This window comes from Triticum urartu, chromosome 4 (assembly GCF_003073215.2).
Source record: "Triticum urartu cultivar G1812 chromosome 4, Tu2.1, whole genome shotgun sequence".
NCBI classification, from domain to species: Eukaryota; Viridiplantae; Streptophyta; class Magnoliopsida; order Poales; family Poaceae; genus Triticum; species Triticum urartu.
The window spans coordinates 431,713,471-431,736,786 of record NC_053025.1 but is presented as its reverse complement, the minus strand read 5'-3'; the positions used below and the strand labels follow the sequence as shown (position 1 = coordinate 431,736,786).

Below are 23,316 nucleotides of genomic sequence, written 5' to 3'. Positions count from 1 at the left end.
GGACCCCCCTATCGCCCACACTCACTTGGCGACAGTTCCTAATGCCGTCACGGAAAAGGGGTAAAAAACTGTTTGTTTAGGACCGATGGGTATCAGTGATTGGAGCATGTGCTTGTAGTTCAAATTTAAATTATGCACATAACTTGCCTAGAAAACCCAATTAATGCATAAAAATGTCCAAACGAACCCCGAAATATCACAAAAATTGACACAACACTCATGTTGTTCTATGTTGACACTAGAATTTTTTTTAAAGCAATAAGAGGCAATGGATATCGTTTCGTCCCCAAAGATGGGACGTTCCTTATCGAAACCATCATGCTTGTTGTGAGAAGCTTATACTCCAACCTGCCCCAAATGGGACAATTTTTTTACCATGGCATGTTGATGTAGCTCCATGATAGCATGCCAAGTTTCATGAATTTCATACGAGTTTTGGATTTACTAGAATTTAAAAACCAGGCATCTCAATGTTTTGTCGGCAATCAACAGTGCCCTGGTGTTTGAATTTCATTCCCATCTCTTTCATGGGACCTAGAAATTCACCCAAGGACACACATGTGATTTTTGAACCAACTTTAGTGCATTAGAGCATGTGCTTGTAGTTCAAATTTGAATTATGCACATAAAATGCATAGAAAACCCAGTAAATGTATAAAAAAGGCCAAACAAACCCCAAAAAATTCCAAGATTGAACACAACACTCCTGTTGCTCTATGATGACACTAGAATTTTTTTGAAATCAATAAGAGGCAACGGATATCGTCTCGTCATCAAAGGTGGTACGTTCCCTATCGAAACCATCATGCTTGTTGTGAGAAGCTCTGGTTTGTGAGAAGCTTATACCCGAACCTACCCCAAATGGGACAAAATTTTCACCACGGCATGTTGATGCCGCTCCATGATAGCATGCCAAGTTTTATGAATTTCAGACGAGTTTTGGATTTACTAGAATTTAAAAACCAGGCATCTCAACATTTTGCCGGCAATCAACAGGGCCGTGGTGTTTGAATTTCATTCCCATCTCTTGCATGGGACCTAGAAATTCACCCAAGGACACACATGTGATTTTTCAACCAACTTTGGTGCATTGGAGCATGTGCTTGTAGTTCAAATTTGAATTATGCACATAAAATGCCTAGAAAACTCAGTTAATGTATAAAAAAGGCCAAACGAACCCTAAAAAATTCCAAGATTGAACACAACACTCCTGTTGTTCTATGTTGACACTAGAAAATTTTTGAAAGCAATAAGAGGCAACGAATATCGTCCCGTCCCCAAAGGTGGTACGTTCCCTATCGAAACCATCATGCTTGTTGTGAGAAGCTCTGGTTTGTGAGAAGCTTATACCCAAACCTGCCCCAAATGGGACAAAATTTTCACGACGGCATGTTGATGTCGCTCCTTGATAGCATGCCAAGTTTCATGAATTTCAGACGAGTTTTGGATTTACTAGAATTTAAAATCCAGGTATCCCAACGTTTTGCCGGCAATCAACTGTGCCCTGGTGTTCGAAATTCATTCCCATCTATTGCATGGGACCTAAAATTCACCCAAGGACACACATGTGATTTTTCAACCAACTTTAGTGCATTGGAGCATGTGCCTGTAGTTCAAATTTGAATTATGCACATAAAATGCCTAGAAAACCCTGTTAATGTATAAAAAAAGGCCAAACGAACCCCAAAAAATTCATTCCCATTTCTTCCATGGGACCTAATCATGCACTGAAGGACACATATTTGATTTTTCAACCAATTTGTATGCACCGGAGCATGTGCATGCAGTTTAATTTTGAATTGTGCACCTGAAATGGCTAGAAAACCAGTTTAATATATGAAATGTCCAAATGAACCCTGAATAATTCCAATTCTTTTACGAAACACATACAATTGCATGTTCACTGCAGATAAAAGGTCTAGCAATTCAAACACCGTCCATTGCCGTTGTGACCCTATTTTGTAATTCAAATCAATTAGATCCCACACAGTTTATTCTCACCAACTGTGTGAGATGTAGTACAAAATATCTTGGAGCACCATCGATGTATAGTACGCCTATGGCTTACGCGAGAAGGTGCGTCAGCTACAGTCCACAGCCGGCGTGTCAAGCACACATGCTCGCCCCCCCCCCCCCAAACTCCCACCTCTGCATCCCTCGCAATCTCAAAAATATCTACCGCCTGGAAGGTTTTAACGTTTGATAGCACACGATTAGTATGTGTGGACCGTGTGCGATGTCTGTTACTCCCGCTCTGCTTCAGTCCCTTGATTCAAATTTTCAGTAGCCCCGGCATTTTATTCCCGCCTCTGCATCCCTCGCAATCTCAAAAATATCTGCTCACCCTTGATCCAAATTTTCAGTAGCCCCGCCTTGTTACTCCCGCCTAGTAAAATTTTCAGTTGTCGCGGTATTTCCTCAAACACAACCTCCGCTGACACAGACACACACAACCCTCGAAACCATTGGTAGGTCGCCGCCATTGCCGGCGCCTCCATCCTCAACCTCTGCCTGTGTGCCGGGGAGCTCGAGTAGACAATGGCCAAAAAGAGGTTTATCACGGCCTTTTCGCCCAACGCCGGCGAGGTGGCAGCCGAGGTGTCCCCGTCGTCCTGTGCGGACCCGATCCGCCATCGCCGGTCCCCTGATCTGCTCGCCGCCGCGCCCTACGCCGGTTCGAGGACTTCCCCGTCCTCCCCCGGACCCGGCAGCCGACGAAGTCCTACCTCAGGGTCCGGCAGCGGCGGTGGGGGACGTGGGTCGCCGAGATTACAGATCGAGAGACCCACACCCGTCGGCGGCTCGGTAGCTTCCACACGGCCGAGCTCGCGGCCATGGAGTACGACCGCTGGCAGGTCCGCTACCACGGCGTGGCGGCTAGGCTCAATTTCCCCTTCGGTACACGTCCGGTCCACCTCGTTCCGCCAGAGCCAGGGTGGTGAGCTTGGCTATGGCGCGGGGGGACCGCGAGGCGTGGGAGCGTCTTGAGGCCGAGGCCACCGATGAGGCCTACATGCAAGAGCTCCGCCGGTAGCACCCGGAGCTCGTGGAGGCGGAGCGGGCAATCTTTGCCGGCACGGAGGGCGGTGAGGTTACCGTGCTCTCCTTCGATGATAGTCGAGGAGTGCCTTCCCTAACGACCCCGATGACGGTACTGGCCCGGACCCGGCTCGCGGCACACCGTACATGACGAGGAAGGATTGGCTCGACCTCTACTTCGACCGAAAGTAGTCTAGCTTAGTTTAAATTTATGTTTTATGTTCGGTTATGCAAAACTATCTATGTTTATGTTTGAATGCATGCTACTTTCGGTTGAACCTGCTTTGAACTTGATCAAATTGAAGTTTACAACCTTAAGTTTAGGGGATCGACTAGAAAAGGCCAAAAATTGCTGGAGTATATATATATATCCACTAAGGGTTTTAGTCCTTTAACTTTTTAAGGATCGCCTAGAGATGTCCTTATGACTTGTTTATTTCAGTTCTTCACAATGTGATGCTCTATATGTGCAACTATTTGTTGTGCAATTCAATTTCATCAATAACAGTTTCAACAATACCACTATGAATTATGATATTTGGTTGCTGTTAAGGATATTGCAGTTAGCATGCCTTTTCGTTTTTCAGTTGTTGTTTAGCAACATGCATTGTAGTGAATGACTAAATATGCAATCCCAGGCTACATAGCAACAAGGAAGAGTGTTACCTTAATGTTCTGATGATGTCTAGATATACATGTAATAAAATCTTATATAATGGGATGGATGGAGTGTTGTACTACATCATTTTTCAAATGTTGTTTAGCTTCTAATATTAACTTGGTGCTTTTAGGTACATATATCATTGCCAAAGATCCACACTTCGACCCTTTCTACGTATGGGGCAATGAGATATTCATGAACCAGCATCAAGTCAGGAAACTGATAAAGATTGTTACTAAAATGGGTCAAAAGATGTCAATCGAACTATTTGTTTACACTTTATGCAAGACAACAGTGATCTGCAGGATGGTAAGTCAGAACCATGTAACCTTCTTTTTACTGCCCATAATGAGTTGTGTTAGATGAAAATATCTGAATCTTTTTTCTTTTGTAGTGGATCCTGAAGCAGTTTACTCAATATTACCTCTCAAACTACATGATTGGCGGCCGGCCATCACAAGGGGTTGGACTAGAGTCCTGCATGCCTTCTGCATCCAGGAGAGCACAATAGGGCCATTCTGCTTCACCTTGTTCAGCAACTGGAATGTCTGTCGCCTCTTTCTTTATCATCTGTAATGGTAAAAGTATAGAACCAAGGTACATCATTCTTTATTTGGTGCTTCTGTAATTCTTAAACATATGTACCTGTGAATTGAATAATGCATTGGTTGTTTGAACCTGATGGATATGAATAAAGCTATAGCCTACTTTCAAGTTTAAATTAGGTACAATTTTAAAAAGCAGCAATTAAATTAGGGTGAAATTACGTTGTGTAGATCATTACGGCACACACGGTTGGTAAAATACAAACATTTGCGATATACACCATAATCCGAGACGGTTCATAGAGAGGAAACGTGTGCAAGCATGCACACAGTTGCCGTTTGCAAAGCGTGTGTGATGTCAGACACTATCACATACGGTGCGGGAAAACTAAATGTGTGTGATTGTCTACGTATCGTACACGGTTTATAATCATGAACTGTTTGTGATGTGCCGGGCATCATAAAACTCTCGTGCCTAGAATCTGCCTAGAAAACTCTCGTGTCTGGAATCTACCTGGTTTTAGGCATAACCACAAAACTCCGACTGCGATGGCAATGCGAGCACAAACGAGTAGCAAGGATGAAGCGTTTGGGATATTTGAGATATCGGAAACAGTTATACAGGGACAACTGCATGCATCAAGGCTCCCTATCCCCGACGGTTTCTAGGTCGTGTGGGAAGGACCCCCCTATCGCCCACACTCACTTGGAGACGGTTCCATATGCCATCATGAAAAGGGGGTTAAAAACCGTTTGTTTAGGGACTGACGCGCACCAGTGGGTTGAAAGTTGCATGGCAATATATCTCGGAATGGCTATGAAAATGCCATAATAGGTAGGTATGGTGGCTGTTTTGAGGAAGGTATATGGTGGGTTTATGGTACCGGCGAACGTTGCGCAGCACTAGAGAGGCTAGCAATGGTGGAAGGGTGAGAGTGCGTATAATCCATGGACTCAACATTAGTCATAAAGAACTCACATACTTATTGCAAAAATCAATTAGTCATCGAAACAAAGTACTACGTGCATGCTCCTAGGGGGATAGATTGGTAGGAAAATACCATCGCTCGTCCCCGACCGCCACTCATAAGGAAGACAATAAAAAAAATCTCATGCTCCAACTTCGTTACATAATGGTTCACCATACGTGCATGCTACGGGACTCACAAAACCTTAACACAAGTATTTCTCAAATTCACAACTACTCACTAGCATGACTCTAATATCACTATCTTCATGTCTCAAAACAATCATAAGGAATCAAACTTCTCATATTATTCAATGCACTTTATATGAAAGTTTTTATTATATCACTCTTGGATGCCCATCACATTAGGACTAAATTCATAACCTAAGCAAATTACCATGTTGTTTAAAGACTCTCAAAATAATATAAGTGAAGCATGAGAGTTCATCAATTTCTTCAAAATAAAACTACCACCGTGCTCTAAAAAGATATAAGTGAAGCACTAGAGCAACTGACAAACTACTCCAAAGGTTATAAGTGAAGATCAATGAGTAGTCAAATAATTGTGTGACTATGTGCAGACTCTCTAACATTTAAGAATTTTAGATCTTGGGATATTATTCAAACAACAAGCAAAACAAAAAAATATGACATTGCAAGGATAGCACATATCATGTGAAGAAGCAAAAACTTAGGCTCAACCAAAACTGACCGATAATTGTTGAAGAAGAAAGGTGGGATGCCAACCGGGGCATCCCCAAGCTTGGATGATTGAGACTTTTTGAAATATTAAATAGGGATGCCTTGGGCATCCCCAATCTTGAGATTTTGTGTATCCTTAATTCCCTTCATATCGCGGTTCCCCTCAATCTTAAAAACTTCAACCACACAAAACTCAATAAGAACTCATGAGATATATTAGTATAAATCAACGCAAAACTTCTCTACTATAGAAAATCACTAAAATTATAATTTAACATTGCATACTAAATGCCTCTGCATATTTAATACTCCTATCCTCAAATAGAATCATTAAAAAAGCAAACATATGCAAACATGCAATCATAACAGCAATCTGTCTAAACAGGACAGTCTGTAAAGAATGCAAGAGGAATCATACTTCTCTAACTCCAAAAATTCTGAAAAATTACCACACTATAGATAATTTTTTGTTACTCATTGTGTAAAAATTTAAAGATTTTATCATGTTCGGACTATTCACAAGTATTCAAACAATGATAGAAAACTTTTTGTTTTTCAGAACATCAACATATGGACTTGTAAAATAAGCATGGTAAAGGCTATACTTGACCTTTTTATTGAACTAAAATATGCAAAAAATTACTCTAAATAACAGTAAGAAAATCCTAATAAAATAAAATGATCCTCCAAGCAAAACTCATATCATGTGGTGAATAAAAATATAGCTCCAAGTAAGGTTCCTGATGAACGAAGATGACCCAAGCTTAGGCTCTTGGTTGTCCTTGAATATTACCTTGGGGTATCTTGGGAATCCCCAAGCTTAGGCTCTTGCCACTCCTTATTCCATAGTCCATCAAAACTTTACCCAAAACTTGAAAACTTCACAACACAAAACTTAACAGAAAACTTGTGAGCTCCATTAGTATAATAAAGCAAATCACCACTTAGGTACTGTCAAGACAAGATTCATAATTTTCTCACATGATGCCTACTGTACCCTATCATTTCTAAAATTTATATTAAGCAATATAAGCCATAGAAACTAGCAAACAAGCAAACTATGCACCGAAAACAGAATCTTTCAAAAACAGAATAGTCTATAGTAATCTGTAACTCTTGGATACTTCTATAACTCCAAAAATTCTAAAAAAAATTAGGAAAAAACCTAAGAAATTTGTTTATTTATCTTCTTAAAAAAGAATCAGTATTTTATCATGCTTCTGTTAAAAATTAGAATTGTTTTCCTGAGCGCAAAATTTTATGTTTGTCAGCAAGATCAAATCAACTATCACCGTAAGCCATCCCAGAGGTCTTACTTGGCACTTTATTGAAACAAAAGCTATAAAACATGATTATTACAGTAGCATAATCATGTGAACACGAAAAAATAGTAGGGGTAAATGTTGGGTTGTCTCCCAACAAGCGCTTTTCTTTGATGCCTTTCTAGCTAGACATGATGATTTCAATGATGCTCACATAAAGGACAAGAATTGAAACATAATGGGAGCATCATGAAGGAAATGACTAGCACTTTTAAGTCTAACCCACTTTCTATGCATAGGGATTTTGTGAGCAAATAATTCATGGGAATAAGAATCAACTAGTATAGGAAGGCAAAACAAGCATAACTCTATGATTTTCAACACATTGAGAGCAAACTTGATATTATTGCAATTCCTACAAGCATATAATCCTCCCTCATAATAATTTTCAGTAGCATCATGAATGAATTCAACAATATAACCATCACATAAATCATTCTTTTCGTGATGCATACGCATAGAATTTTTGTTACTCTCCACATAAGCAAATTTATTCTCATGAATAGTAGAAGGAGCAAACTCAACAAAATAACTATCATGTGAGGCATAATCCAATTGAAAATTAAGATCAAGATGACAAGTTTCATGGTTATCATTATTCTTTATAACATGCATGTCATCACAATAATCATCATAGATAGCAATTTTGTTCTCATAATCAATTGGAACCTTTTCCGAAATAGTGGATTCATCACTAAATAAAGTCATGACCTCTCCAAATCCACTTTCATAAATATTATAAGATTCAACACCCTCCAAAATAGTGGGATCATTACCTAGAGTTGACACTCTTCCAAACCCACTTTCATCAATATAATCATCATAAACAGGAGGCATGCTATCATCATAATAAATTTGCTCATCAAAACTTGGGGGGACTAAAAATATCATATTCATCAAACATAGCATCCCCAAGCTTGTGGCTTTTCATATCATTAGCATCATGGATACTCAAAGAATTCATACTAACAACATTGCAATCATGCTCATCATTCAAATATTTAGTGCCAAACATTTTAATGCATTCTTCTTCTAACACTTTGGCACAATTATCAGAATCCTTATTTTCACGAAAGGCATTAAAAAGATGAAGCATATGAGGCAACCTCAATTCCATTTTTTGTAGTTTTCTTTTATAGACAAAACTAGTGATAAGACAAGAAACTAAAAGATTCGATTGCAAGATCTAAAAATATACCTTCAAGCACTAACCTCCTCGACAACGGCACCAGAAAAGAGCATAGTTGACAGGGTGTGAGTGTCGCTTACCTAGCCTCCCCAGCAACGGCGCCAGAAAAAAGCTTGATGTCTACTACGCAACTTTATCCTTGTAGACGTTGTTGGGCCTCCAAGTGCAGAGTTTTGTAGGACAGTAGCAAATTTCCCTCAAGTGGATGACCTAAGGTTTATCAATCCGTGGAAGACGTAGGATGAAGATGGTCTCTCTCAAATAACCCTGCAACCAAATAACAAAGAGTCTCTTGTGTCCCCAACACACCCAATACAATGGTAAATTGTATAGATGCACTAGTTCGGCGAAGAGATGGTGATACAAGTGTAGTATGGATGGTAGATATAGGTTTTTGTAATATCAAAATATAAAAACAGGAAGATAACTAGTGATAAAAGTGAGCGAAAATGGTACTGCAATGCTTGGAAATAAGGCCTAGGGTTCATACTCTCACTAGTGCAAGTTCTCTCAACAATGATAACATAATTAGATCATATAACAACCCCTTAACGTGCAACAAAGAGTCACTCCAGAGTCATTAATAGCGGAGAACAAACGAAGAGATTATTGTCGGGTACGAAACCACCTCAAAGTTATTCTTTCTGACTGATCTATTGGGCTATTCGTATAAGTGTCACAAACAATCCTAGAGTTCGCTCTAAAATAACGCCTTAAGATACACATAAACCAAAACCCTAATGTCACCTAGATACTCCAATGTCACCACAAGTATCCGCGGATTTGATTATACGATATGCATCACACAATCTCGGATTCATCTATTCAAACCAACACAAAGAATTTCAAAGAGTGCCCCAAAGTTTCTACCGGAGAGTCAAGACGAAAACGTGTGCCAACCCCTATGCATAAGTTCACAAGGTCAGAGAACCTACAAATTGATCACCAAACATACATCAAGTGGATCACGTGAATATTTCATTGTCATCACAGATAAGCACATGCAAGACATACATCAAGTGTTCTCAAATCCTTAAAGACTCAATTTGATAAGATAACTTTAAAGGGAAAACTCAATCCATTACAAGAAGGTAGAGGGGGGAACATCATAAGATCCAACTATAGTAGCAAAGCTCGCAATACATCAAGATCGTGCCAAATCAAGAACACGAGAGAGAGAGAGATTAAACACATAGCTACTGGTGCATACCCTCAGTCCCGAGGGTGAACTACTCCCGCCTCGTCATGGAGAGCACCGGGATGATGAAGATGGCCACCGGTGATGATTTCCCCCTCCGGCAGGGTGCCGGAACAGGGCCCCGATTGTTTTTTCGTGGCTACAGACGCTTGCGGCGGCGGAACTCCGGATCTAGGTTTATTTATGGGGGTTCTATATTTATAGGAATATTTGGCGTCAAGAACAAGTCAGGGGGGTCCACGAGTCAACGACAAGGGCAGAGGGCGCGCCCGAGGGGGTGGGTGCACCCTCCACCTTTGTGGAGGCCTCATGGCTCTTGTGGCCCAACTCTTTTGCTTCAGGGGCTTCTTCTAGTCCATAAAAAATCACTGTAAATTTCCAGTTCATTTGGACTCTGTTTGATATTCCTTTTCTGCGAAACTCAAAAAACAAGGAAAAAAACATAAACTGGCACTGGGTTTTAGGTTAATAGGTTAGTCCCAAAAATCATATAGAATAGCATATAAAACATCCAAGATAGATATTATAATAGCATGAAACAATAAAAAAAATATAGATACGTTGGAGACGTATCAGTCACCTGTGTCTGGACAAACGATAATGGATACCGTCACATCAAGAGGGCCCTAACAATATCTCTCCATCGTCCGAGGAGCAAATCCCAGGATTGAGCTATCTAATCCATTGTCAAATTTTCCGATGAACCTATTTACTTTGTTTGGCTTCCTTGGAAAATAAACCTTATGCTCGTTGCTATTGACATGAAAAATGACATTGCTTTTATTATAACCAATAACAACCCCTGCAGTATTAAGAAAAATTCTTCCAAAAATAACTGACAATTGTCGTTTTGGGGAATATACAGTATAACAAAGTATAATAAGATCGTCGCATCCGGCTAGAGGAGTTGCAGTCTCCGGGTATGTTCGTCGTGTGGGCGCTCGTTAAGTCGGTTTGTGGCCGGCACATGCAAGACGAATGTCATGCTGCTCGGGCTAGCCGGTTAGCATAGACGCGGCATGGGGAGTCATGGAGATTGTTATCCATTTCATTTCTAAAATCAGTGAACATATTAAAAAGTTATTTTTTTTACAAAAAAATCATGAGCGCTTTATACACCGGCGAACTTTTCTTAAGTCAACGAACATTTTTTCTACATGAATGAATTTTCAAATTTGTAAACATTTTTTCTGCAAACTTCTTTGAACTTCGTGAACATATTTGAAATTCCTGAAGATTTTTATACATCCATGAACAACTTTTTGTGTGTACATTTTTAAAAATTGTAAAAAAACAAAGTCGAGTTTTTCTTGGTTAACTAGTAGCTAATGTACCACAAGTAGTGAATGAGCGACGATAATTCAAATTCAAAAGAAGGCGCATGAATGTCTAGTGAGCGTGCTAATAGGTGCGACCCACCTACCTCCGTGGGAAGCACCGAATCAGGCATAGACATCCCTGATTAGTCGGTCATATTTTTGAAAGATAGTAAATGCTCTTTGTGATGAACCTGGATATATTGCAGAGAAGTAACAGATATTTCGGGGCACATACAACATGATTTCGGAGGAACTGGACACACACACGGGGGATTGAGGGGGAGAGAGCACCTAGTTCACTTCTGTTCAACGAGTTCGTGAGATGTCGTTACCGACAGCTCCTAACCACCACCACATCATCAATTTGGCCATTTGGCGCCCCCGCGAGCGGGTGTTGTGTTGGCCCAGCTATGGCTGGTGGACTCACAAGTGAACCATTGATGGGTTGCCGCGTGGACTGTTGCCACATGGACCATTTGATCATTGACTAGTTGGTTGGTTGACCTTGATCGTTGACATTTGTTTTTTTCTAAACGTAAAATTGAAATAAATCAAAATTGGATAAAAATCTTGGGTTTCAAAAACAGTTCCTAATTTTTCAAAAAAACACGTATATGAAAAGTTCATGGATTTTCAAAAAATATGAATTTCAAAAATTTCATGGACTTTGGAACGGCCATGCATTTGGAAAAAGTTTGCGGATTCAAAAGTTCAAAGATTTTTGAAAAAGTTATCTGGTTTGGAAAGGTTCATAATTTGAAAAGAAATTATATTTTTTCAAACAGTAGTTAGAAAATAAGTTTTTTATGATTTGTTTTCTTCAAATTTGAGAAAAAAAAATCATGAAATTGAAAAAAGTTCACCCATTTCAAAAAGGAAGAAAAAATAGAATGAAAGATAATAATATATAAATGGGTTTTAAAACTTCAAATAGCTTTTAAATAAATACAAATTCGAAAAAAAATCACGCAATTGTAGGAGAAATGCACTATTTTGCGAAAAATGTTTAACAAATTTTGGAGAAGAATAAAAAAAATCAAAGACAAAAAAGGCAAAGGGAAAGGGAAAAGAAGAAAAGGTAAAAAAACCATCCTGCAAAAAAGCAATGAAAAACGCTCCAGAAAAAACGGTGGAACCTTTTATAAGGTTCCAAAAACTGGTGAGAAAAATAGCCTTTTGCATCGAAATGAAAAGCTGGACCGGTCGAAGAATGTGGTGCTCACAATGAACAACGATGGAACCAGAAAGAAAAGAAGGTATTTAATGGGCCAAGCCCAGGAGGGAGGGCGAGGGTGAGGGGTGTGTGTCGGTTTGCCCAAACACCTATAACGGACGCATAAGGCGTTGAATAGGATTTGGATTCCTTATAGCTTGTTCGGTACGCATGACTGAGTCATGGTTCGGAGCTGACACTCGTGAGCGTCAATCTTTTTTTTTTGAGGGGTACTCGTGAGCGTCAATCAGACGTGCTTTTCGCGCAGGGTGAGATCTTATTGGGCCAGCCCATCCGGTGGCGTTCACATAGAGTCGCTACTAAAATCCAATAAACTAGGCTCGCTCTCAGTAATTGTTCTTTTAACACTTGAGTTAGCGAGTTTCAGAGACTTATAAGCTGTGCCCGCATTTAAGAACAAAGTACAACGACAGATTAAAGGAAAATCAAAATTTTGACCATTGACCATTGTTAAATATACATTTAATTTTTTTGTGATATACGATGAACAATATTTAAATACATATTGAGCACTATTTTGTATACGCTGAACAAATATTTAAGTTACGCTGAACATTTTTGAGATATACACCGAACTTTTTTTAAGAAGACAATGGATTTTTTTGTGATATACGCTGAACAATATTTAAATACACACTGAGCATTTTTTTGATATACGCCGAACAAATTTTGCATTGTGATTTTTCTTTAAAAAGTGAACAGAATTTGAAAACCATGAACAAAATTTTGAAATCATAAACGAAATTTGGAAATTCTAAGATTTTTGAATAAAAATTATATTGAAAAATGGTAGAATGAAGAAACGAAAAAAAGAAAAGACATAGAATCAGAAACAGAAACAAAAAAGGCAAAAAGAAATCCCAGAAAACCGGCAAAAGGATACAGGAAAAAAAAAGGTCGATCCAAAACCGTTTGCCTCGCACCGCTTTCACCCTAGAACTGGGCCGGCCCGTTTCGTGGTGCTTGCTCGCGCGCATCAAACCGGAGTTCGCCGGCCAGCCGTGCCGTTTGCTTCCTTTGCAAGTTGGGCTCGGCTCAATTTTTGCTGCCATCATAGGCTGGGCGTTGCAAAAGTTTCGGCCTGAACAGCCCAAGAGGATCACATGGCCCATGAACCCAAACCAAACCCTAGCCAATCCGGCCGGCATAAATACAGAGGCACGCAGAACCGAATCCCTCGCAGCAGAGCCGCCACAGGTAAGATCTGAGTTGTTCATGGCAATACTTCCCCTCCTCTCTTCTCTCTTGTTTGTTTTTGGTTGTGTGGCTCAATTCGTATCTCACTCGAGCCCCTTGATGAGTCGATCCCTCAGTATAATTTCTCCGGGGCTCGAATTTTCCAAAGGGGCCAGACTGTATGGGGATCTTGAGTCGCTTCGCCTGCTGATTATCGTGAGGCGCAGCGAATAACATTCTCCAAAATTGCCCCACCGATCATCCCATCCCATCCTTATGGTTTTTGATCTTTTAGTTTGCTTGTTTCTTCTTGTTTTGGCGGACCAGTTCTGTTGGCCCAGTGATGGCACATCTTTGAGACCTGAGAATTTTCTTCCTTGATGAAAATCATAAGCATAATCGCTGAGGGCTACAGATTCGATCGCTTTGTTTCTTTTCTTTTGATTTTTTTGAGGGGTCTTTCTTTTGATTAGTCTGCATGGATGAAGATATGCACTGGGCTCCGAGCAGCCAACATGTCTGCGTTCTGATGGAGATGCGTTTGCCTAGAAAGCATTGTCTGACAGCTCTTTCAACACATTATCGTTCATATTTTCTCAACTATCCAGGGCTGCATTGTACCAAGGCCTGGGTTCTTTGTACCCTCGTCTTGCTCGCCAGATTCGGCTGTAGTCAAACCAACATGGAAGGAAATCTGGTCGGCCTGCCCATCTCAATGGGCAACCCGCTTACCAACCTTCCTATATCTCAGCACTGCATCTGTTCTTTCCATCCTTTTAAGATTATGCGAGTGGGCAGTGGAGGGGAGTGGTGCAATCCATTCCTAAGCAGGCTCTCTCCGACAACAAGACCCGACTGTCCGTTTGTGATTTGTAATGAACCTGCGTCTCCTTTTATTCGTTTCAAATCCTGCGAGGAAGATCGTACGGTGGCTCATCATCCAGGCAGCCTGTTGCCAAGTCTCAGGCTGCGTCACTGATGTATACATTTCTCTTTCTTAGGGCAACAAAAATTGTTAAACGAGAAACCGGATACATCCTTATCTGTGTGTAACTTATCTAAAATTTGGCCAATTGAAGAATTAACGACATAAATCATGGTGGACAAAAGGCTCTCGTAAAAACTGAGACGAAGCTAAGAAAGGAGAGAATTCCTTGTATAACACTACTTTAAAATCATATTCCCTATTTAACAATATTGTTGACTTGCACACGAAATGACTATTATTTATTTTACTCCTTTCCCATGCTTTTGTGTTTTATTTCATTTGAAGTGGTTTTGTACGGAGCTATGTCAAAATAATTGGTGATTGTAGAAAAAAAGAAGAAGAAAAAAACGACGTCAAGCGCACACACATGTACTAGCACATTAGTTACTGATTCATTCATGCATATGGGTGCTCTTTCGTGTACCCATCCATGGATGCATTGTGAGCAAGTACACGATGATGACATGATCATCGCCATCTGATACTTACCGTCTGTACATGCCTGAATACCTGCGGCGGCGGAAGCGCGTACATGCAAGCACACATACATACTACGGTCATTTTATTAATTATTCTCATAAGACCTTATAAAGAAATACAATAGTAAGACTAAAGTTGTCGTTTAAGCAATAGACTGTTGCTACACCTATTCCCTTGATGAAGGGGCGCAGATAGTTTGGGCCTAATATCAAACAGACATCGCAGCTAACCTAACATCCCCATCCAGGACGCCTGCCGGGCATGGGTCTCATTGGTAAGCTTGCTCGGTCCAGTTATCGTCGACGCCACCACGGCGCCCAATGACACCTCCTCCCTGCGCGCAAATGGCTGAGCACGTCGCGGCACCACTGATACACCTCAGCACCATATTGCCAAGTACCACCAGCCGACACAGCTTGAAGTTTTTGAAAGATTTGTCGTGCGTAGCACCTGCCGACCAGGCATGACAAAGTGTAGCACCTGTCGGTCAGACATGCAAGATGAAGCCGCTCCACCTCCAGCCTCTCTCAACGGGAGCACCCCAGGAAAACACGGTGAAGAGTTGAGCACTACAATCACCACGAGAGCCGGACCAGCTGACTGCCATGGCGAAGCGACACCACTAAAGAGAGAACCGCCGCCATCATGAACTCCAAGAACGCGCTGCAGCTGTCTCACCTCCCCGCGGACCCAAAGCGGCGCCTTCAAGTCGACGAAGCCGGACATCGCCGCCGCCCAACCAAAATTGTGGGTTTTCACCCGGGTGTAGGGGAAGGACGAGGGGGAGGGAGCTGGATCTTGAAGCCGCCTTCAAGAAGGAAACGGCGCCCGGAGTGCCGCCGGCCAAGAAATTACTCCGATCTAGAGCTCGCAACCCCACATCCGCGCAATCAGCTACCGGATCCGGCGGGACTGACGAGGAGGAAGCAGCAGCACGGGAGCGCCGTCTTCAGATCTGGCGAAGGAGAGCAGCAGGGGATCCCTCCAACGCGGCGCCCGCATCCACCGCCAACTCGCCGCCCGCGCGGTCGAGTAGACGCCGCCCTCAACACTGGCGAGTCGCCCGCCCAGGACGATGCCGCCCTCACCAGCAGAGTCCGCCGCCTCAAACCCTGGGCCCGAGCCCGAGCGGTGTCGCGGCCGAGGGCCTCGCCGCCACCCTCATCGGTGGCCGCGCGGGGGACCCGGCGCCCGTCTCCGGCGGTGGCGAGGGAAGGGATTGAGAAGGGGGGAGGCGGGCGGGGAGATCGGTCGCCCTCGAAAGGGCGACGCGAGGGAACGGGGAATGGGGAACGGCGAGTTTGTCCTCATCGAAAAGGATGTAACAAACGAAAGTGCTGACAGTAGCAAAACCAAAAACCGTTGTAGTAAACGTGGTACAAAAATGATTCCAGCAAAAAACATGGCAGCAAAATTTACTTGGTTCCAACAAAATACGAAGACGGTGGTAACAAATTAGTACACTGGTTCCAGCAAAACCAAACATGGGAGCAGAATCTAGGTTGGATCCAACAAAAACCGAAGACACTAGTAGCAAAATTTAGAGATGGTTCCAGCAAAAAAAACTCGAGCCATGCCATGGTTAGAGACATGCGACGACCACTGCCGGGCTGCGCCGAGTGAACAGTTGTAGCTCTCCATCGCCAGACGCCGATGGATGCAGCTCCACCGACAAGGGGTTGTAGCACCCACAACCACCAGTGGTAGCATCTCCGGCGATGTGGTTGCAGCTCTGACGCCCCAACGGTTGCCGCACCTTCGCGCCCAAATCCGCCGGTGGCCGTCTTGTTTACAGCATCGGCCACACCCATTGCTGGTGCATGCGCTAGACTGGAGGTGGAAGAACAAGTGCTGCAGCGGCGTGAGGCCAGGGAAACAAAGGAAATGAGAAGAGATAAGATACAGGCAAAAAGCGTTGTGTGGCTAGAAAAACGAGGGGATGGGAAGAGATAAGATACAGGGAAAAGGCGGTTCCCATGGACCCACCACAACAAGCGTCTCATGCATGACTATTTTGCGTGGAGGTGTAAAGCCAGCGTGTCACGCAGCCGGCCGAAACGTTCCGCCGGTGCTCCGGCTGGAAACATTTACCTTTTTCATTTGCTCCCTATGCAGCTGAAGCGTATGGAGAATACCCGTGAGAATACCTGTGTCCCATATCTCCATGAGAACACCCGTGTGCATTTTGACCTTTTTTAATTACTAACTTACTCCTAATCCGATTCTCTATGTAGCCTTGTCATTAAGCCGCTATATATGCAAATTGCAATATTGATCTTGTGACGAAGATTGGTAATGTTTAGTATGAGCATTGTATAGGGAAGCCAATTGCACACTCATGAACTAGATAGACATTGCTATGAGAATCATTATTGTCATGAAATTGTCACGGTAGATGTCCTCGTTGAAAAGACTTAGTCGTGAGGCCAACACATCTATGTGGTAGTTTGAGAGGGGTTGAGCGGGACGAGAGACGCAAGGTTTTACCCAGGTTTGGCCCCTCACGGTGGAGGTAAAAGGCTACATCCTGCTTGATAGAGGCGAGGGTCCCGATCTTTCGATGAGATGATAACTATCGATTTGGTGGAGTCGACTTTGACGATCCGACTACAAACGTGCAAGACGTTGCGCCTTAGCAATCGCTAAACCAATCTCCTGAGGTTACTGACGATGCCAGAAGCACGGTCAGCCTGACCACGAAGGTCTATTCCTGCAAGCAATCGAAGAACAAGCAAGAATATGATAAAGCAATCTGAATATTGCGAATATATATGAAGTATTGATAATGGTGGGGATCCGTAAGCGGTCTTGGTCTGGTCGTTGGACACAAACGAAGTACACGAAGTTGCAATGGCTAACTTTTAACTAAACAAATCCCAAGGAAAAAGCTACTAGATGGATCTATTTATATAGGAGCAAGGGGTGGCGGCCAAGGAGGTGGGCGGACGTCCCAAGGCAGCCTAAAACTAACCCTAGGTCGTACAAGGCTCATGGGCCCAAGTGGGGATGATGCAACACCTTTGGGCTTGTAGTTTGACTCGGATTCTGCTGCAACGTCTGATTATTTCGTCTATAACTCATCGCTCTGGATGAATTTGAAGGTGAATTCAATTGGGTTGGAAAGAGCACGAAATCTAGTTTCGAACAAAAAAAGAATCACCCAATTCGGAGTCCGTATGAAAAAGTTGTTGGCGTTTTGAGTCAGGTATGTCTGTGTAGTCCGAATCTGAATCCAGAACGTGAGAGACTTGTACTCTATCTTCTCTTGGCCCAAAAGTGATGTGAGAGGACTTTTTGAACAGAACCTAAACTTCTTCTTTTCCCTTATCTTCATATGGGATTGTACAAATGTCCCATACACCTGCAATTAGACAAAACACAAAAGTGTGTGAAGTATTTTTGTTCTGGATAACATAAATAGATTATTGAATAGTTTGCATTAGAAATCACCTGACAAATATGCATGTATGCAATATTTTTGGTCGTATCCAAGGTAGTCATGTCCTCATCATCCTCCCCTTCTTGAAAATAAAGCCGTCCTCGGCGTTGCTTAATCTGAAATGTGGCTAACAAAAGAGACAAGGTGTACATGTTGTATATGTATATGTCATCCGTTTTAACTTCCGTTGATTTTTGCACATATGACACATGTATACATGAGTAACTTTCATTGTTCATAAAATCTAAAGCCAAAAAATTATCACAAGAAGTAGAAGGCATGAAAATATTGCAACTCAGTTTGCACATATAAGTGAAGCTCTTATTCATTTCAAAAGATTGGCAATGTTCATCATTAAACCATCCTAACTTCGATGAATAAACCTTACTTGCATCAAATTTACATGCTACAACATGCTTAAATAAGCAAACATGCAATAAGTCATTGGACACAGAATCATCATCAAGATTAGAGGTCATATCAAAATGATTAAACATTGGTTCTTTTGCATCAACAGTTAATTCAATGGGTGCACTCAAAATTGTTGATATTTCAGTTGTTTGATCACATGACGCATTCATGACAGTAAAAAGAGTCTCTAAAATAGGTGGTGTGCTCAAATCAACAGGTAACTCAACACATGATGCATTCAAGTTAACTAGGCATGCATCATTCTCATGTGAAGTTATATCATCAATACCTTTACTGTTACCTTGTCGCAGAGATGTAGCTGATGTAGGTACGGACGTTGACAATGTACCATACTCTTGAGATGATGTCACGATCACAATCCGAGGTGGGGCTGCTCTAGTAAGTGCAACGGTGGAGTAACCAACCGGCGGTGGTGAGCATGAACTGGAATAGTAGTTGTTGTAGTCACCCAATGCATCCTCCTATATCTGTCTCTCAAAGGTACAAGCACGGACATACATACCAGTAATGCAACGAGGAATATACTGAAATCTTGCCTGAATATCAAGGTTTAAACCACCAAAAAATCTATCCATTGTATCATTCTCAAATTCTTCTATGTCACAATGATGCATATAAGATTCGAACTCTTGGTAGTAAGCATGAACAGTGTTGCTGCCTTGTTTAAATTGTTCAAATTTGCGAAGCAATTCACGATGATAGTAAGGAGGGAAAATTGTTGTCTCATTACAGCTTTCAAAACTTTCCAAGTTGTGGGTTGGTTATCAATGTTTTTCTTACAATGTACACTCCAACAAACAGAAGCAAAACTAGTAAATGCTCTAGTGGCTGCTCGCACTCGCTCAAGTTCAGAAAAGTCATGGTGACTAAAAACTTGTTCTACTTCAAGCTCCCAAGCTAGATAAGTAGTAGGATTAAATCTACCCTCAAATGACGGTAAAAAGATAACCTGACCATGTGCTTGTGTGTGTTGTCCCAACTCTCATGATGGTGAAGATGTGTTCGTCGTCCAAGAACTTCTATCTTCGGAACCTGTCATGATTAGTTGAAACAAGAAACAAAATTCAAAAATAATGTTCCTATGAACTACTAGGGTGTGGTGGTAAAGCGCTCACAGTAAAGCAAATATCAATATCTTACAAGTTTTTACCAAGCAGCAGGTGGTGACAGGCAACCAGCGGTGTCAAGTAACTCTGAAGATTGTGTAAAGAGATTGCCAGGGGAGCGTACGTATACATGATAACCCACAAGTATAGGGGATCACAACAGTTTTCGAGGGTAGAGTATTCAACCCGAATTTGTTGATTCGACACAAGGGGAGCCAAAGAATATTCTCAAGTATTAGCAGCTGAGTTGTCAATTCAACCACACCTGGAAACTTAGTATCTGCAGCAAAGTGTTTAGTAGCAAAGTAATATGATAGTGGTGATAACGGTAACAAAGTAAAGACAACAGAAGTAATGTTTTTGGTATTTTTGTAGTGATTGTAACAGTAGCAACGGAAAAGTAAATAAGCGTAAACCAGTATATGGAAAACTCGTAGGCACCGGATCAATGATGGATAATTATGCCAGATGTGGTTCATCATGTAACAATCATAACATAGGGTGACACAGAACTAGCTCCAGTTCATCAATATAATGTAGGCATGTATTCCGTAAATAGTCATACGTGCTTATGGAAAAGAACTTGCATGACATCTTTTGTCCTACCCTCCCATGGCAGCGGGGTCCTATTAGAAACTAAGGGATATTAAGGCCTCCTTTTAATAGAGAACCGGAACAAAGCATTAACACATAGTGAATACATGAACTCCTCAAACTATGGTCATCACCGGGAGTGTTCCCGATTATTGTCACTTCGGGGTTGCCGAATCATAACACATAGTAGGTGACTATAGACTTGCAAGATAGGATCTAGAACTCACATATATTCATGAAAACATAATAGGTTCAGATCTGAAATCATGGCACTCGGGCCCTAGTGACAAGCATTAAGCATAGCAAAGTCATAGCAACATCAATCTCAGAACATAGTGGATACTAGGGATCAAACCCTAACAAAACTAACTCGATTACATGATAAATCTCATCCAACCCATCACCGTCCAGCAAGCCTACGATGCAATTACTCACGCACGGCGGTGAGCATCATGAAATTGGTGATGGAGGATGGTTGATGATGACGACGGCGACGAATCCCCCTCTCCGGAGCCCCGAACGGACTCCAGATCAGCCCTCCCGAGAGAGATTAGGGCTTGGCGGCGGCTCCGTATCGTAAAACGCGATGAAACTTTCTCTCTGATTTTTTCCTCCTCGAAAGCCAATATATGGAGTTGGAGTTGGTGTCGGAGGGCCACCAGGGGGCCCACGAGGTAGGGGGCGCGCCCAGGGGGGAGGGGCGCGCCCCCACCCTCGTGGACAGGGTGTGGGCCCCCTGGTCTTCATCTTTGGCGAGGATTTTTTATTAAGATATTCCGTGGAGTTTCAGGTCATTCCGAAAAATTTTGTTTTCTGCACATAAAACAACACCATGGCAATTCTGCTGAAAACAGCGTCAGTCCGGGTTAGTTCCATTCAAATCATACAAGTTAGAGTCCAAAACAAGGGCAAAAGTGTTTGGAAAAGTAGATACGACGGAGACGTATCAACTCCCCCAAGCTTAAACCCTTACTTGTCCTCAAGCAATTCAGTTGACAAACTGAAAGAGAAAAAGAAACACTTTTACAAACTCTGTTTGCTCTTGTTGTTGTAAACATGAAAAGCCAGCATTCAAGTTTCAGCAATTATTATGAACTAACCATACTCACAATAACACGCATGTCTCAAAATTACTCATATCAATAGCATAATCAGCTAGCGAGCCATAATAATAAAACTCGGATGACAATACTTTCTCAAAATAATCATAACATGATATAACAAAATGGTATCTCGCTAGCCCTTTCTGAGACCGCAAAACATAAATGCAGAGCACCTTTAAAGATCAAGGACTGACTAAACATTGTAATTCATGGTAAAAGAGATCCAGTCAAGTCATACCCAATATAAACCAATCATAATGAATGCAAACGACAGTGTGCTCTCCAGCGGGTGCTTTTGAATAAGAAGGGTGATGACTCAACATAAAAGTAAATAGATAGGCCCTTCGCAGAGGGAAGCAGGGATTTGTAGAGGTGCGAGAGCTCGATTTTTGAAATAGAGATAAATAATATTTTGAGCGGCATACTTTCACTGTCAACGTAACAACTATGAGATGGCTGTATCTTCCATACTACATGCATTATAGGCAGTTCCCAAACAGAATGGTAAAGGTTTATACTCCCCCTCCTCCACAAGCATCAATCCATGGCTTGCTCGAAACAACGAGTGCCTCCAACATTCAACGGGTCCCAGGGGGAGTTTTGTTTAATTATTTTGATTTGCTTTGATATTTTTGGATCATGGGACTGGGCATCCCGGTTACCGGCCCTTTCTCGTGAATGAGGAGCAGAGTCCACTCCTCTTAAGAATAACCCACCTAGCATGGAAGATATAGGCAGCCATAGTTGCACATGAGCTACTCGAGCATACAAAACATAATTTCATTGGAAGGTTTGGAGTTTGGCACATACAAATTTACTTGGAACGGCAGGTAGATACCGCATATAGGAAGGTATAGTGGACTCATATGGAACAACTTTGGGGTTTAAGGAGTTTGGATGCACAAGCAGTATTCCCGCTTAGTACAGGTGAAGGCTAGCAAAAGACTGGGAAGCGACCAACTGAGAGAGCGACAACAGCCATAAACATGCATTAAAATTAATTCACACCGAATATAAGCATGAGTAGGATATAATCCACCATGAACATAAATATCATGAAGGCTATGTTGATTTGATTCAACTACATGCGTGAACATGTGCCAAGTCGAGTCACTCAATTCATTTAAAGGAGGATACCATCCTATCATACCACATCATAATCATCTCAATAGCATGTTGGCACGCAAGGTTAACCATTATAACTCATAGCTAATCAAGCATGGCACAAGCAACTATAATCTCTAAATGTCATTGCAAATATGTTTACTTCATAATAGCTGAATCAGGAACGATGAATCGTCATATTTACAAAAACAAGAGAGATCGAGTTCATACCAGCTTTTCTCATCCCAATGAGTCCATCATATATCATCATTATTGCCTTTCACTTGCACGACCGAACGGTGTGTATAATAATAGGAGTGCACGTGCATTGGACTAAGCTGGAATCTGCAAGCATTCAACTCTAGAGAGAAGACAAGTAATATGGGCTCTAAGTTAAATAAACAATCATGCATATAAGAGCCACTAAGCATTTTCAATATAGTCTTCTCGACCCCCAAAGAAAGGAAAAGAAAAATAAAAACTATTTACACAGAAAAGCTCCCAACAAGCAAAAGAAGGACGGGAAATATTTTTGGGTTTTCTTTTTAATTCTACTACAAGCATGGAAAGTAGACTAACTAATTTTTTTCTTTTTTTTCTTAAGGTTTATCAAACACACAAGAAGAAAGCTAGAAAAATAAATTTAAACTAACATGGATATTACAATGAAAGAGTATGAGCACCGATATCTAGCAATGAGTGTGAACATGAATGTAAT

General features: G+C 41.7%; 2 non-coding genes across 2 annotated transcripts; both read left to right on the top strand.

The window, feature by feature from the left end:
* The first annotated feature begins 13,688 nt into the window (after nucleotides 1-13,688).
* On the top strand, nucleotides 13,689-13,762 carry LOC125555096. The gene has a single exon (XR_007304538.1). It is a non-coding gene; the product is annotated as a small nucleolar RNA R66 (small nucleolar RNA).
* A 68-nt stretch (nucleotides 13,763-13,830) lies between these two features.
* LOC125555182 lies at nucleotides 13,831-13,918 on the top strand. The gene has a single exon (XR_007304613.1). It is a non-coding gene; the product is annotated as a small nucleolar RNA snoR118 (small nucleolar RNA).
* The last annotated feature ends 9,398 nt before the right edge of the window (nucleotides 13,919-23,316 follow it).